The sequence below is a fragment of the Sinocyclocheilus anshuiensis genome, unplaced genomic scaffold (assembly GCF_001515605.1).
Source record: "Sinocyclocheilus anshuiensis isolate Anshui unplaced genomic scaffold, SAMN03320099.WGS_v1.1 scaffold476, whole genome shotgun sequence".
In the NCBI taxonomy this organism is placed as follows: domain Eukaryota; kingdom Metazoa; phylum Chordata; class Actinopteri; order Cypriniformes; family Cyprinidae; genus Sinocyclocheilus; species Sinocyclocheilus anshuiensis.
Genome location: NW_015554139.1, coordinates 1,600,322 through 1,617,545, shown reverse-complemented (window position 1 = coordinate 1,617,545; position 17,224 = coordinate 1,600,322). Strand labels below are relative to the sequence as shown.

At 36.0% G+C, this 17,224-nt stretch overlaps 1 pseudogene; it reads left to right on the top strand.

Moving 5' to 3' along the window:
- Window positions 1-5,780: 5,780 nt before the first annotated feature.
- Window positions 5,781-17,224, top strand: part of LOC107670525 (heparan sulfate glucosamine 3-O-sulfotransferase 3B1-like) — a 16,116-nt pseudogene continuing 4,672 nt past the window's right edge.

Here is a 17,224-nt window from a genome sequence, read left to right as displayed (position 1 = left end):
AGGCCGGTGTGAATTTATAGACATTTAAAACAGTCTTAGCCTGAGCAAATTACTCTGGAGCGTGACTTAAGGACCCTGAGCAGTGCGTTGATCTGCTTTTCTGCATAGTTAATGAGTCTGTCATAAGTGTCAATGGAATCTGCTCTTCCTGTTGTGCTGTTTGTGCTCCTGCTGAAGACGGCAGCTAATGAGGGCACAAATTGCTTTGCTGTCATCTGTTCTGAGTCACTCATAATGCTGTAAGAATTTACTGATATAAATGGGTAAATTAAACATGTAAAATGCCTCAGATGTTGTCAGAGACACATTATGACATATAAGGAAAATGATCAAGACAGGACATGAGAAAGCTATAGATCAAATATCAAAGAGTATCATTTAAAAGTAAGGAAATTTCCACTGACATTAAAAACTTAGGGGGTTTTAAATGTATTTTTTCTAGGATTCATAAAATGAATAACATTTGTAGAATAAATAATGAAAATAATAAATTAATACAATTTGTGTGGATGATGTACATTTTTCTAGTTACGCTCAGCTCTAAAATATCACTCATCAAAGGAATGTCTGATTTGTTTTGTGAACCATTCAGAATGATTTGTGAAGTTCAAATTCAAATCTTAAATCGCAAATGACTGTAAAGGCAGTGGAATGACAATGGAAAAGTTATGGAAATTCAATGGTCAAAAAGGGTGGAAACACTTAAGTACATTATTTTCATGCAAGGCTTGCCGGCGGCAGTCAGACGATGTTATGGATGCAGTGTTTTGGCCATAAATGATAGAAGGGCATTGCAAATGGTGTAGAAATGATTTTAGTATGTGATTTAATGACAGACCAGAGGATCACGTTAACATGGTACAGTTACAGATATTCCATTGAGGGAGATGAACAAGACCACGAATCCTTTGATGTGTCAACCGAACAGCTCCTAAATCTCTCTGAAAACACATAGGCGGCTGGTGTGTGTGTGTGTGTGTGTGTGTGTGTGTGTGTGTCTATGCATCATGAAGCATAACGGTCCAAACTGATCTGCCCATATGGTCTCCCGGATGCTGGAGCAGTCTATGGTCTAGATCTCTGCACTCCCACCCCTCAGGTGTCTTTTGTTCCCACCACGGTGTCCCTCCCTTCTAGTCACAGAGTTACTTTGAAGTGCCAATCAAATCAAAAGGAGGTGCTCACAAAGAGCAAACCGCTACCACAGAATATATGACTTTTTTCTTTTGTCTGCTGCTCTATGTCCTTGTGTGCATTTTTACCACGTTGTCAAACTCTTCAGCATGTAATAGAATTATCAGAACATAAAAAAGTAACTATATGACAATAGCAGATCTGTTCTGGTAGGGTCATGGACAGCATGGAAAAACAACACTAAATGTGAAAGTAGAGTTAAACTTACGTGTTCCAGCATAGTTTTAATGGCAAAATAAAAAGGCTTTTCAACTTTTAAAATGGTGGAGAAAACATTTTCCATATGTTTTATTACCACATGTCCGATCAAACTTGGGGTATTAAGGCACTTGGTAGAATCTGTGCCAACATGAACAAATTGCTTGACATCCTTCCTCAAAAACCATGAACAAAACTATGCAGGTAAAAGAACTCAAAAAGAAAATAAAGGTTTCAAAAGTTGTTTTTTTCCTCCAGTAATGCCATAGAAGAAAAAATGTGGCTTCCTCAAAGAACTTTTCAATGAATAATTCTTAAAATAACAATTTTTTTTTCATAGTGTGAAGAACAATTTAATAATCAAATGAAGCTTTTGTCCAATGGAAAGTTTTATATATATAGATACCAATAAAGAACCTTTAGTCTTTTAAAGGTGACATATCATGAAAATCTGACTTTTCCAGGTTTTAAGTGCTATAATCAGGTCCCCGGTGCATCTACCAACCAAGGAAACGTGAAAAAGATTAACGCAGTAACTTTGTTTTGGTAAGCCTTTTTCTGCAAGCGTCTGAGAAAACAAGCGCGTCTGATTTCGCTCCCTTGGTGACGTGGCAAAGGGATCTCATTATAATATTACCGCCCCTTTATCTGTAAATTTACACCCACAGCGCCGTTATTGTGTTTTCGCAAGCGACAACGGTGTACCAGCTCTAATGCCATGGCGGAAGTTTGAGCAAAACATGCTAACTGTTCTGTCTTTGGCTGCACAGACGAGCACAGAACACTATTTAGAGTCCCAGCCTCAGAGGAGACAAGAGAGCAGTGGATTTATTGATTTATTTCATGTATATTGCTGCTGCCACACAGACCTAAAATAAACGTGATTTATTTCCCAGCAGTTTACCTTCGCAGACATAAACGACTGTTTTTGTAACTCGTGTGTGTTTTTAACGTAAACTTGTGTGTGAATGAGAACTTAGTTTAGTACTCACATGCTGTGACAGCCGCTTTCTGTCCGTGTGCTTCAGATGTGTGCTCTCAGAAAACCATATATCAGAAGTTTAAACTAATATGGTTTAAAACGCATGATTTCAGCGTGATAAACATGACAATCAGAACCAAAACAGATGTTTTTAGCAGGTACGAGCTGTAATGGCAGCTCTATTCTGGAAAAGGGGGCGGGGAGAAGCAGCTCATTTGCATTTAAAGACACAGGCCCGAAAAACATCGTGTTTCGGAACTGTTCACTGAAAGGTTCTTTGAGGAACCAAAAATGGTTCTTCTCTGACATCACTGCAACAAAAAAAACCTTTTGGAACCTTTATTTTTAAGAGTATAATATTTTTTCACATTGTCTGATATTAGTTCTTTGTAAAAATTAATACACTTCAAAGTTTGATTTTAAAGACAATTTTTTAAATAAAATTTAGCTCTGTGTTGGGTTGCCACTAAATGTTCAGTGTAAATTCTGGGTCTTGTATCAAAGCCAGAATTGCATAAATGGATTTACTGACCTGAATCAAGCATTTCACATCAGTCCTGATCTTGTACTCCTTTCCTGGAAATGAACACTGTCATTCGATCCACTTCACAGTCCTCACTTAACTGTAAATGTACTGTAAATGAACACACAGAGAAAAAGAATGGTGTAGAAACAATTAATAACTAGTATAATTCACAATTAAATGGAAAGAAACAGCAAGTAACATGAAATTTTGCAGTAGAAAGACTGAAATAGTATTTTATTTACAACTTTGAAAAATCTTTTTGTGTCTGTTATGCTTGTGTTTATTACAGGTGTAAGTGTTTGTTTTGTCACTTTTTATTTGTGGAGGGGTTGTCCTGACAGGAAGCAAATGTGTTTTGCAGACAGCAGTGCATGCAGGAAGTGCAGATACAGTCATCTCACACACATACACACCGTGTGCTAGATGAGATAAAGGGATTAGTGGACTGGCATGGCAGCTCTGGCGTAATCCTGATAATCTAGAATGGTACAGGTGCTGGAGGTCCAAGGCCCCTGACCTGAGGCCAAACTCTCTCACACACACACACACACACACACACACACACACACACACACACACACACACACACACACACACAAAAGCAAGTGAGTTCTCAAATTCAACAGTTCTTTAACTTTACCTCCCTACTCTAGAATAACATCATCTATATCCTACATCTCTTTTCATGCTAAGTGTTTGGTGCCACCGTGACATGTTTCTAGCCAAGAGCGAGATATGAGCAGCGGGAGAAGTACAAACATCTGCTGGAATCATGTCTAAACAATTCTGCATCGGGAATCCTCCGTGAGAAGACTGTCATTTCTCTCACAACGCTTAAACAAGCAAACAGAACTGTTGTTCATTTTTATTGCACAGCTCATTGCATGAAGGATTGGTTTGTGTTTCTTTAAGTCATTCATCATTCTGCTTTTCAGAGGCACATTTGCCAATGTAATTGTCAAAGCAATTATGACCAAAATTGCATGTTCGTGTTTACATCCTTGTAATATTTTGTTAAAAAACAGAGAAAGATGAGAGTGGGCTCATATTTCTTATTGCTCTTAAAGTTATTGTAACTTTCATTTTGTTTCATATTAAATTCCTTTATAAACTATATACACTGTAAAGAGTTAAAAATAAATAAGCAAACAAATAGAAATACAAAAATTAAGCAGCAGAATTGTTCTCAACATTGATAATAATGCATGTTTGAGTAGAAAATCAGTATATTAGAATGATTTCTGAAGGCTCATGTTACACTGAAGACTGAAGACTGAAGTAATAATGCCATCACAGAAATAAAGTACATTTTAAGATACTCAAATAGAAAACAATTATTTTAAATTGTAATAATAGTTCACAATATTGCTCTTTTTACTGTATTTTTGAACAAATAAATCCAGTATTGGTGAGCATAAGAGACTTCTTTCAGAATCATAAAAAAATAAATTTACCGACCCCAAACTTTTGAACTGTTTTGTAGTTGAAACCCCTGTTAAATTGCAATCTTTTTCTTCAAGCACTTTTTCACATTTTTATTGGGGTAAGTTGTCATAAGCATGTGCCAGGTTCCTGCTTCCTGCTTATTAAAGAAGTGACAGTTATTTTCAAAATAAAATCTACTTTGAGAAAAGAAGAAGAAGAAGAAGAAGAAGAAGAAGAAGAAACACACACACACACACAAAAGCAAGTGAGTTCTCAAATTCAACAGTTCTTTAACTTTACCTCCCTACTCTAGAATAACATCATCTATATCCTACATCTCTTTTCATGCTAAGTGTTTGGTGCCACCGTGACATGTTTCTAGCCAAGAGCGAGATATGAGCAGCGGGAGAAGTACAAACATCTGCTGGAATCATGTCTAAACAATTCTGCATCGGGAATCCTCCGTGAGAAGACTGTCATTTCTCTCACAACGCTTAAACAAGCAAACAGAACTGTTGTTCATTTTTATTGCACAGCTCATTGCATGAAGGATTGGTTTGTGTTTCTTTAAGTCATTCATCATTCTGCTTTTCAGAGGCACATTTGCCAATGTAATTGTCAAAGCAATTATGACCAAAATTGCATGTTCGTGTTTACATCCTTGTAATATTTTGTTAAAAAACAGAGAAAGATGAGAGTGGGCTCATATTTCTTATTGCTCTTAAAGTTATTGTAACTTTCATTTTGTTTCATATTAAATTCCTTTATAAACTATATACACTGTAAAGAGTTAAAAATAAATAAGCAAACAAATAGAAATACAAAAATTAAGCAGCAGAATTGTTCTCAACATTGATAATAATGCATGTTTGAGTAGAAAATCAGTATATTAGAATGATTTCTGAAGGCTCATGTTACACTGAAGACTGAAGACTGAAGTAATAATGCCATCACAGAAATAAAGTACATTTTAAGATACTCAAATAGAAAACAATTATTTTAAATTGTAATAATAGTTCACAATATTGCTCTTTTTACTGTATTTTTGAACAAATAAATCCAGTATTGGTGAGCATAAGAGACTTCTTTCAGAATCATAAAAAAATAAATTTACCGACCCCAAACTTTTGAACTGTTTTGTAGTTGAAACCCCTGTTAAATTGCAATCTTTTTCTTCAAGCACTTTTTCACATTTTTATTGGGGTAAGTTGTCATAAGCATGTGCCAGGTTCCTGCTTCCTGCTTATTAAAGAAGTGACAGTTATTTTCAAAATAAAATCTACTTTGAGAAAAGAAGAAGAAGAAGAAGAAGAAGAAGAAGAAGAAGAAGAAGAAGAAGAACAAGAAAAAGACACTGCAGTCAAAAAAAAAAAAAAGATTAAAAAATAATAGGCTACTTAAGCCTTCAGGGCTTGGGCATGTATTCCGATTGGCCAATCCCCCAATCACACGCCCCTTTTCTTTAAATAGTGTGCATTGCCCGTCGTTCACTCAGATGACATGAACCAGTGGGAGGCGACGGAGTGATGCGCAAAGACGCGCTCGTGCCAGTATAACAACCGTGACTTCCTACATCTCCGGCACCGTCCAGACACCAAAATGAAATGAATTCAACATCTGCCGGGGACTCATGCTCCTTTTTTTCCTCTCCCGCGGAGATGCCTGCATGTTACAGGGACCTATGCGGAGGAGCAAGTAACTTTGCCAGTATGCCCTACAGGACATTGACATTACACACAGGAGAGTCCTATGGAATATAGTCCGCACTGTCACTCTACTCAGCCGGTGAAAAACAAACTTTTCGTCTTCTGCATCATGTTGTCACTGTGGGTGTACATGCTGTACTGCTGTGTGGGCTACTGCTCCACCACACCGACCTTCATGATGGAAGAAAGGAGCAGTGCAGGGACTTACTAAACAACGAGAGTGATGCTGACAGCAAAGGAGACGGCTGGGAGGAAAATAAGGGCGATGTTGTTTACGACGAGGACTCGGGAGTAGCAGGTGCCCTGAACGAGACCAAAAAGTTGCCCCGAGCGATTATAATAGGGGTGAAGAAGGGCGGGACGCGCGCGCTGCTCGAGTTTCTGCGCCTCCATCCTGATATCCGCGCGGTGGGAGCGGAGCCGCACTTTTTTGATCGCAACTACGAGAAAGGACTCGAGTGGTACAGGTACGCTTTTTTAACTGGGGATGGAGGAGGGTAATTAGCTATTGAGCAATGCGAAAACTGCTGATAATACTGCGGGACCTTATATATGAATACTTTAGATAGGTGTCGTATTCCCATAGGTTGATGGGGATCAGCTGAGAGTCAGCTGATGCGAGCTTGACTAACGTGACCTGCCAGAACTAACGCTACGCTTGATTATTGTCATATTGTGAACTATGGGGGGGCTTGAGGGGCTCTGACTCCACTGTTGAAGGTTTTCAAAGAAAGAAAAACAAACAAAAGGGCGACGATTCTCGAAATTGTGTGTTTGTTTTTGTTTTTTTTTTTTACCTATACTTACACATAGGTAGGCCTACGTTTCTTGAGGTTTTCGGAAAATCTTTGACCATATAAGTTAGATTACAAGTTCTAAAATACAATTATATTAATATTGATAATAAAGGACCTCCGGAAAAAAAAGGACCTATAAATAAATGTCCATGACCTTTCCAGTCCTTTGTGATTTTGAATAGCCTAACAGTTTGCTGAACTGGAAAACTCTTTTCTAGTTAAAAATGTTTTGTATAAAGAATTAGTCGTTGATTTTGTCATTGGATATTACATTTTACATATAACAAACAGAACTAATGCTAATGGGCATGATACATAAAAGAAATCAAGGGAGAGAAAAGGCGGCTTGTTGAATGCAAACATGTATATTTAGTCACACTGTTATGTTGGACTTATGGGAATTATTTTTTCCAGCACAGTGTAGTTTGGTAATGGTGAACTAGACATAGATAAAATGTTGGAATGGCCCAAGACAAACATAGACTAAACAAACATTATGTTCTCCGCTTGTGTAACACCCCTCATAGTCAGGTGCACTTTATCAATCAGTAGAGGTTTGACTCTCACCTTTGATTCCTAGTATTTTTATTCTTTTACCAGACAGCCATATAGTAAAAACACGTGAAATTATCTATATTTTTCCTTGTGTGATTTTACATTAAATTTGACATTCTGATTTGTAATAGGGGTTAATTCAGGTAAATAGGGACATTTTCCCCCCAGTCATCTCAATGATTTTGGCCAGTTCCCAGTTAACAGGTAATGTTCTCAGAACTTCCCAGGCTAACATTCCGGTTTCCTAAAAGTTCTTTCAATAACATCAATAGAACTTTAGTATAAAGTTATCTATCTGGTTTTTAATAATGTTCTCAAAATGTTAGCACAAACATTTTTTTTATATGTAATTCATGGAACTTTTTTCCTGAAATGTTTCAGCTGAATGATCGTCTAACGTTTTGTAAATATTAGTATTTGTTTCAGAACGTTCAGAGAACATTCAACAGTAACATTCTCATAATGTGTGCAAAATGGTACAATTGAATGTTCCCTTAACATTTGTATAACCAAGAAAATGTTTTTTGAAACATTAAAAACAAAACAAAACTATGTTTCGAATATTCATAGAACATTCTGTTTTGACTATCACCAATACATTTTGTCCATTTTGCTAGTTATTTTGGCCAAGAACCACCTTAGACCTTAGATTGACCAATCACAGTTCAAACTAATAATCAATCTATGCAATTTGTTTCAAATATATGTCAAAATATTTTTTCATACATAGACAAAATGCTGACACATTCTGTTGGAAACACTAACAAAGGAAAATGCGCCCCAAAGCGTTTTATTGTTCGAGCTGATATACAAACTTTCTGTGGAGGAATCTGAAGTCCCAGTTCCTTCGCTATTGATGCACAGTGGGAGTACAAGGAAGAGGCAAAGAGTAGGATGAGCCCCTTTATCCAGGGAGCCTAGAAGACTAATTGTGAAGCAGAAACATGGAGAGAGAAGCATGTAGCCAGGTGGCCAAGTCTCCTGTGGAGGTATTGAGCTCTACTGCACTGTTAGTCCAACACAGAGGAGGCATCCATGTGCTCCCTGTAGGAGGCGTTCAGAAGGGTGACTGAGCACAGCAGGGCTGTAGAACTGTACATGCAGCGTGACTTTTCATACAACGCTTTTGAAGAAACAGAGGGCTGATCAATTCAATAAACAGGCCATTCATTTGTGGATATTTATGTTTTTGTTTCTAATTTTAAAAATAGTTTACCCCTTAAAACATGCATTACAATATTAATGCATTACAGTACATTACAATATTAATATATATATATATATATATATACTGTATATATATATATTGCAATTTGGTGCAGTTGTTGATATTTATATGGCCAAAAGGACACAATTCTGATACCTTAATAATAGTATAACAGACTACATACATAAAATGCATATAAAGTTCAGTTGACATTCAATGTCTCCCAATATGATATTTAATAAAATCATATTTAAATTGTTAGTCTTATGATCAAAGCTCTGTAGTATTTATTGAGACAGTCAAAACATATAATGTAATGCAATACAATGATGATTGATAGAGCCGCAAAAAGCCTGATGACAGATCCTCAAAAAGCCATACCTCAAAAGCCTGATGTATCATAGCTGATACTCAGATTTTTACATGATTTTCACACACACACACACGATGCATTTATAATCAAGTAAATATAAATTCAGTCTAGTAAATGTTCATCTTGAAATATTACTAAAATATAAAAGTTATTCAAGTTAAGATTTCAGCAAAAAGACAACCTAAAGGTGGACATTTTTACAATTATGCTAAAAGGCCTTTTACTTGCTAAAAAGTAACTATCAATCAGACAACAGAAGGCATAAATTTGAAAAAAAAAAGGCACTAAATTATTACCACATTCATATAGCATAGTATTCTAAAGAACACTGTGGTATTACAATGGTCATTTAATTTTGATATCTTGTTTTCAAGTAATCCTGATTATTCAAGCCATAGATTGGTATGTTGGTCAAAATTACTTCACAATGTGGCAGTTTGAGAGGACTAACAGAGATGTTTTCAGAAAAGGACATGCTGAAAAGATCTCTGATGCAATCATATTACTTATTGACTCCGAAGCAAACATCCCGGCAGTCTGATTGAGTTACAAGGAGTAGCCGGTTTGTGGATGGCAGATGCTGGCAGTAAATTGAAAGCTAGTCTATAGAGTGAGAGGGTGAACGTTTCAAAAGAGGATCTGTTGAACCCCTGAGGTTCTGCATTAACCCCAGTGAGAAAGAGCAGGCAATCAGAGTGAATTGTGTTGTTTCTTTCTTCACTTTGTATGCAAATGTGCTCAGAGGGTGAAAGTGCTTCTTGAGAAACCCAGCAGGATCTCCCTCAAAAAAAAAGGAAAAAAAAGCCCTGAGGGGAGCAGAATGAGGGTATTCTTAAAACATGCACGTAACTTTTCCACAGTCTTGAAAGATGTTGCTGTTGTGTTTACTGATAAAATTGCTGCTAGCCTTTGTGTGGGATGGTAAGGCACAACTAGAATGATAGATTTGCTTATGATAATTAATAAAGCCTTGGCTCTTCTCTTCACTGGCATATTAAAAGGGAGTGTAACGTTTCTGTTCAAAAACCTAGTGAGCTGCCTTCCTGTCACTTGTCTTAATAAACACCTGAAATGGATCCTTGAATCTAATGTTGCTAAGATAATACTCTAATTTATATGGTGGTGGATGAGGAGATCCCCCCTCACAATGTAAAGCGCTTTGAGTGCTTAGAAAAGCGCTATATAAATGTAATGAATTATTATTATTATTATTATATAGGACACACACAAATATTGTGTGAAATATTCCATTTTATGTTAACTACGTCTATGATGCTGCCTATTTAGCGCAAGGCTGACTTATAACCTATATCTTTTGACAATTTAAGCCATTAAATGCAAAAACATAAAAAAAAAAAAAAATAATCTAATCATCCACTCTTGTACCTGCAACCACACAAAAAAAGTAAACTAAATGTCTAAATGTAAACACAAGTCAGATTGATATTTTGTGCTCATGTAAAGTTGACAACCTCACAGTTCTTTCTGAATGCTAACATGGAATTGGAGGAGAATTCAAAACTCAAGTGTCTTAGAGATTTCCAGACTATAGAAGTAAAATGATTGAATTTGCCTTATATTGACCTATATCTTTAAACAGATGTAAATTCTGAGTTATGAGAGTGCACGAATGCTAAAACATCATAGTTCAGCCATGAAAGGACCCACAGCCCCCCGCCTTGTGCTTTGATACGGTTCTGGAATGTGTCCCACAGAAACTCTGTCAGATTATTTGAAGTAGCTGCATACCACCACTTCTCGTACTCTCCTGGGTTTTTTGACAAAGTGATGTTCCCACAAGAATTCCTTCCCAGGTTTGGTCTCTGCTCTCTTAAAATTACCCATGCTAAGCACTCATTTTGCTTGTGAACAGGTGGGTAGGATATACTTATGCAATAGGGTACGAGGTGCTGTGCTCTATTCACGGCTAAAAGGGCTTGCAAAACCTCCGGGTGGCTTCAGTTTAAATGTTATTTTATTTAGCTATTTAAAAGAGATAGCTAACACATAGTGTCGTGGCAATTTTCTATTTCAATAAAGGTATAAGACAAAAGTCTTTTGAATATTTATTTTCTTGCAAGAAAAGTTTTAAGTGAAGTGAAGTGGCCAAGTATGGTGACCCATACTCGGAATTAGTGCTCTGCATTTAACCCATCCAAAGTGCACACACACAGCAGTGAACACACACACACCGTGAACACACACCCGGAGCAGTGGGCAGCCATTTATGCTGCGGCGCCCAGGGAGCAGTTGGGGGTTCAGTGCCTTGCTCAAGGGCACCTCAGTCGTGGTATTGAAGGTGGGAGAGAGTGCTGTACATTCACTCCCCCCACCTACAATCCCTGCCGGTACAAGACTCGAACCCGTAACCTTTGGTTTACGAGTCCCACTCTCTAACCATTAGGCCATGACTTCCCCAGTCATACAGTCATTCAGGATCAAAACAGGATGCTTCTATACCATCCAATCATAATGCATACTCAAGATGTGTCCATGGTGTCCAACTATGTTAAGTATTTAATGCAAATAATTTTCTAAGGAGCTAGGTATAAAAAAGCATTTCTCGTCTCACACTTGTCTTACACACACACACACACACACACACACACAAAATAGATTTCCTGTTATCTCTCAGCTCATCAAAAACTAAAGCATACTGAAGCAAACTGAAGCACTCAGAAACAGTCTAAAGAACACTCTTTAGTACAGGGAAGCAAATACTACTACTACTACTACTAATAATAATAATAATATTTTAGATTAAAAAAAAAATTCCTCCACACATAGATTAATGTCACTCTATGGGCAGTGCACAGAAGGGTTAAATATAATATACACTACACTCCTTAAAAATAATGGTTCTTTATTGGCATCTATAGTTCTATAAAGAACCTTTAACATCCTTGAAACCTTTTCAGTGCACAAAAGGTTCTTTATAGTGAAAAAAAGCTTCTTAAATTTGTAAAATAACAGAAAAAAAATGGTTCTTTAAGGACTGTTTACCAGAAGATTCTTTGGGGAACCCAAAAATGTTCTTGTATGACATCAGTGCAAAAACGCCATTTTTGAACCTTTAGTGTATACCATTCAGTAGTTTGGGGTCAGTAAGGTCTTTTTAATCTTTTTGAAAGAAGTCTCTTATGTTCACCAAGGCTGCATTTTTTTTTTGATAAGAAAAATACAGTAAAAACAGTAATATTGTGCAATATCATTCCAATTTAAAATGATTTTTTTCTATTGTAATATATATTAAAAAGTAATTTATTCCTGTGATGCAAAGCTGAATTTTCAGCATCATTACTCCAGTCATCAGTGTCACGTAATCTTTCAGAAATCATTCTAATATGCTGATTTGCTGTTCTTGAAAAATAATCTTTTGTAACATTATAAATGTTGTTACTGTCACTTTTGATCAATTTAACGCATCCTTGCTAAATAAAAGTATTAATGTCTTTAAAAAATAAAAATAAAAATGAATGGAAACGTATACTCCCAGTAAGCTTGTGTACATTACAGAGACATCTTACAAAAAAATGTATAATCTTGACAGAATCGCATTATATAATATTGTGTCATTTGTGTCCAAACATGTCACAAATATCTTCAAAGAAACTGATTTACATAGAGTCTACCTAAACCTAATCATCAAATATAAATGTATATAAAAGTATTGTAAAAGCAACCTAGGTGTTCTATCAGAGCTGTGATTATAACAACTCAAAACATTGAGAAATTCCACTGAACAGTTGCATAAGCAGACAGCAACTCACTAAATCCCTGCTGCAAAGTGCTGTTGTGTGACGAGCATCTTCTCAGCATCTCAAGCTATCCTGAGGGAACTTCAAACAGCACCAACACTTTAAAGGCATAAACACCAGCCTTCGAACATGCTACCTGATAGCAGATAATGTAAACACAGAGAGCTCTTCAAAAACAAGCTCAAGAGAAGACACCGCTCACTTCCCTCTAGACAAAACAAGGTAATAACAGCCATCTAACACAGCAGGCTCTCTAATTTAACCCTGTGCTGCTGGAGAGCTTTATTTCTCTAACAGTCCACGAGTGCAGTTTAATCTTAAACTGTGACTAGTAAAGACTTTATCACTATCTGTAGAAGTCTGGTTTTCCTCTGTATTGTTCTTGGCTACAGAGTTGGCTTGCTAAAAATCCTAATTTACTCATTTATTGGTAGTGCTTGCTACAGCAAGCATCATTGCTATTGCTTATACTCAGTGTTAAGAGTACCTCTAACTCTAAGTATTAAACTTTGCATGCAACTCACACCCCATTTATGAATATTTATTTTCTTGCAAGAAAAGTTTAACAGTCATGAACGGATATGAATGGTTGAAATTGTGTGGCTTGTTGAGGAGATGTGCTATTACATTTTTCTAAGTGGTTAAACATTTGACATGGCAGACGAACATTTATAGAGGATCCCAAGTTATATCTAGGGACAATAATATTTTGGAGACAATAAGCAACCACCCAGAGTACATTGGCAATTGCATAGCAGTACATTATAAACTACTCGGGACATCTTAGCAAAAATATCTACTGATTTTGTATTTAAAGGGGACATAACACACACAGTTTCTGCCAATCTCATGTTAATCTCGAGGACCTATAGAGTAGTATTGCATCCTTCATATCTCCGAAGAGTCTTTCATTTTGTAAAAGAAAGATATAGCGCTTCTCTCAGAAAACAGTCGAGCTACTGGAGGCGTGCCGTGGGCGGAGCTAAAGAGTCACGAGCATGCGCGGCTTTTGTGTAGCGATCGTCTGCAAGCTGTGACATTGATATAAATAAAACAGGAACAAAAACTTTATTGACTCAAATTTTATTTAATTTGTTTATAAAACATTCGTCACCGAACTGCCAGGAACAAACAAATACATTTGCACAACTCCGCTGCTGCCCCGGAGAAACAAACTGCATCCACTGTTGAACCACATTATTTCAACAATATAGGGCCACTGTTAATGAAGTCACACGTATGTGGTGGAGAAATAACTCCTGCTATTTAATTGATTAGCGATCTCTGAGTTGCTGCTCTATTTAATATGGCACCTGATGACTAATTTACAATTTTTTGTTCCCTGTCATTTTGCTTTATTTGACATTTGATGCATTGCTAGTTCCCTCTTACGTCATACTCAGGGGATTCCATTCATACACATGCACAGCCTTCAAAGACACTGCTTACTGATGATGTGCAAAAAAAAAATTTATATATACAGTATACAGTATATATATATATATATATATATATTTAGATTGTACTACATTTTAGCTTGTTTATTGAGCCCAAGAGCATAATTTAATTAAGTCCATATGTCATACAAGCAAGAAACTATGCTTGTAACCACAGGTCAAGAGCTTGTGCAAAAGTTTGTGACGCTATTTGCGAATGTTCGTTTGAGCTATGGTTTTGGGAAACACCAAACCGTTGAACTATGTTGGTAACAATGGAATTTGCGACCATAGTTGCCAAATGATGCTTTTGGGAAACGCACCCCTGGTTCATGTGTGTGCACGCTCTTCCTGGAGAAGTGCCCATACAAGGAATTCCACCCTTATACGAACCCTTAAGGAGTGTATTTGGCACAGAAATACTCTGTCATACGTCCAACGCATTTTTTTTTTTAAACTTTGACCATGTTTAGCATGAGAACACAACTCTTTAACAGTGTAAATAAATCAGAATGAATGAAATAGCATTAGACCTCCCCTTTAAGGCAATATTAATTCCCTAAAAATAACTAGAACTTACACAAAAAAACTAGTACATAAAAAAAATTTGTAGTTTACTAAGAGTATACTTCATAGTGTACTTTCATAAACTAAAAAGTGGATTAGGACTATATAACTAGTCAATTTAAAGCATACCTATGGGTTCACAAACTTTTGGAGAAAAACTTTGAGTACACAACAGGACTTACAGTACATCTTTATATGTAATTTCATTCATTACTTCAATTGTCTTTGAAATATGGTTAAAGTGAACTGCCGAATGTACTGACAAGCATTTAAACTAAACAAAAATATAGTTTATTGACATTTCTGTGAAAACCTGTATGTCATGTATTTAAATATATTTGTAATTACACATTTGTAAAAAAGTTGCAAATCAGTACATTTAAATATATTGACTTTAAATGTAATATTGAATAAAACACCACAGTTTAAATTATAATTTACATGTGCTTTACATGTGCTTTAGAATGTTATTCAAAATATCAAAATAAAGCATGACAAAAGATTATTAAAACATAATGAATTAAAAAAAATTACTTTAAAGTAAACATTTGACATTGAGTGCACTTAAGTTTGTTAAGAAACACCCGTGAACGTGTACTCTCTTCTAGTGCACTTACGTGGCCTTTTATTTCATTAATATTACATGCAAATAGTTTTTATAAAATATACTTAAGTACACTACAAGTGCACATTCAGTCCAATTAAGCACACTTCTTTTTCATAAAGCAAGCACAATTCACAAAATGTAAAATCTAGTTTCACTCTATACACATTTGTTGTTTTTCTTTTTTGCTAATCATGCATATTTTGGCCACTTGTTACACAGAAGCCAACTTTAATGAGTTTTGCTTGTAAGAGAGCACGCTGGATTACGATGTTTGGACAGCCATTGCTTCCGGCTGCACAGTCTGTTAAGAAGAACAAATTGCAAAAGCTTGTCGCTCTTTTCCCAACAGCACTTATGTCTTCAGATTTTAATACAAGACACCACGTTTGTGTCTGTCTGCTTGTATGTATAATGCATGCGGTTCTGATTCAGATCTGTTTTGCTTGGGGACCAGGTGGAAAGTTTGATCAGTTGTGTTTCATTTCCCTCTGGGCCACTACAAAAGGCTCTGCTTGTGTATCTAGGGGACTGTGAACGTAATTGCAGAGATATAGAGGCCCCTCTCCCCCCACATGCGTCTATGTCTCATTAGGTTTATGTTTTCTTCACACCACTTATTAATGATGAGAGTCCAGAGAGAAATAGCAAGAGAGGTTTCTAAGATTACATAAGATGCACCGAATGCGTTTTGTTTTTTTTATTGTGGTAGGTGGTTAATAAGCTCGACCCACTACAATCCCCCTGACAGGATTAACCTCATCCCTCGATTCCTCAAAACGCTTCTTTCTTCTCCTCTCCTCATTTCCTCCTCCAGTACAAATGCTTTCCCACCTCCCCACTTCATTCCAGTAATTGCTTAGATATTATCTATTAAACTTTGTCTTGAAGGAGAGGTTAAGACAACAGTCTATGCCTAGTAATGTGTCTTAATGGGCGTAATCATTGCGGCAACATATCTTTCCCTACTTTCAACCCCATGGTTAATTTTATTTTCAAACATCTGTCAATGTCAAAACTCTTGTCACTGGCAACTATAAATGACTTAGGATAAATCGGCTGTTGTTTCAAGCAGATAGTCGACAGGCTTGTCCAAACTGTATAAATACATTAATCTTGTTTGACAGTTTAAAGGGCTCATGTCATGTTATATATTTGTAAAACATTTTCTTCCTGAGTGAAAGTTTTTTTTCTTCCTCAAAACAGCTATAATTTAGTTTTTATGACCATTTTCAACATTTTTCTGATCAATAGAATTAAACTGGACTGTTTTTGACTTTTTAAAAGACTTTATAACAAGCTCGCTGTATAATATATATACATTATACATATTTTTTTTTCTTTTCTTTTCTTTTCTTTTCTTTTCTTTTCTTTTCTTTAAGCTTAGCTGCACATTTGCTGTCCAGACAATACTTGTTCTATACTACCGTTAAAAAGTTTGTGAATTGGTAAGATTTTTTTATTGTTTTTGAAAAGTGTCTTATGCTCACCAAGGCTCCATTTATTTTATCAAAATTCAGAAAAAAACAGCAATATTGTGAAATATCATTACAATGTAAAATAACAGTTTTCTATTTGAATATAATTTAATATATGGTAAAGCTACATTTTCAGCATCATTACTCCAGTCTTCAATGTCACATGATCCTTTAGAAATCATTCTGATATGCTGATTTGCTGCTCAAGAATCATTTATTATTATTAGCAGAGTTGGAAACAGTTGTGCTCGTTAATATTTTAGGTGGAAACTGACACATTTTTTTAGTATTCTTTGGTGAAAAGTAAAAAAAAACAGTATTAATTTGAAATAGAAATCTTCTGCAACAGTGTGCAAGTCTTTTGATCAATTGAATGCATTGTTGCCAAATATAAGTATTATTTTCTCTCTCTCTCTCT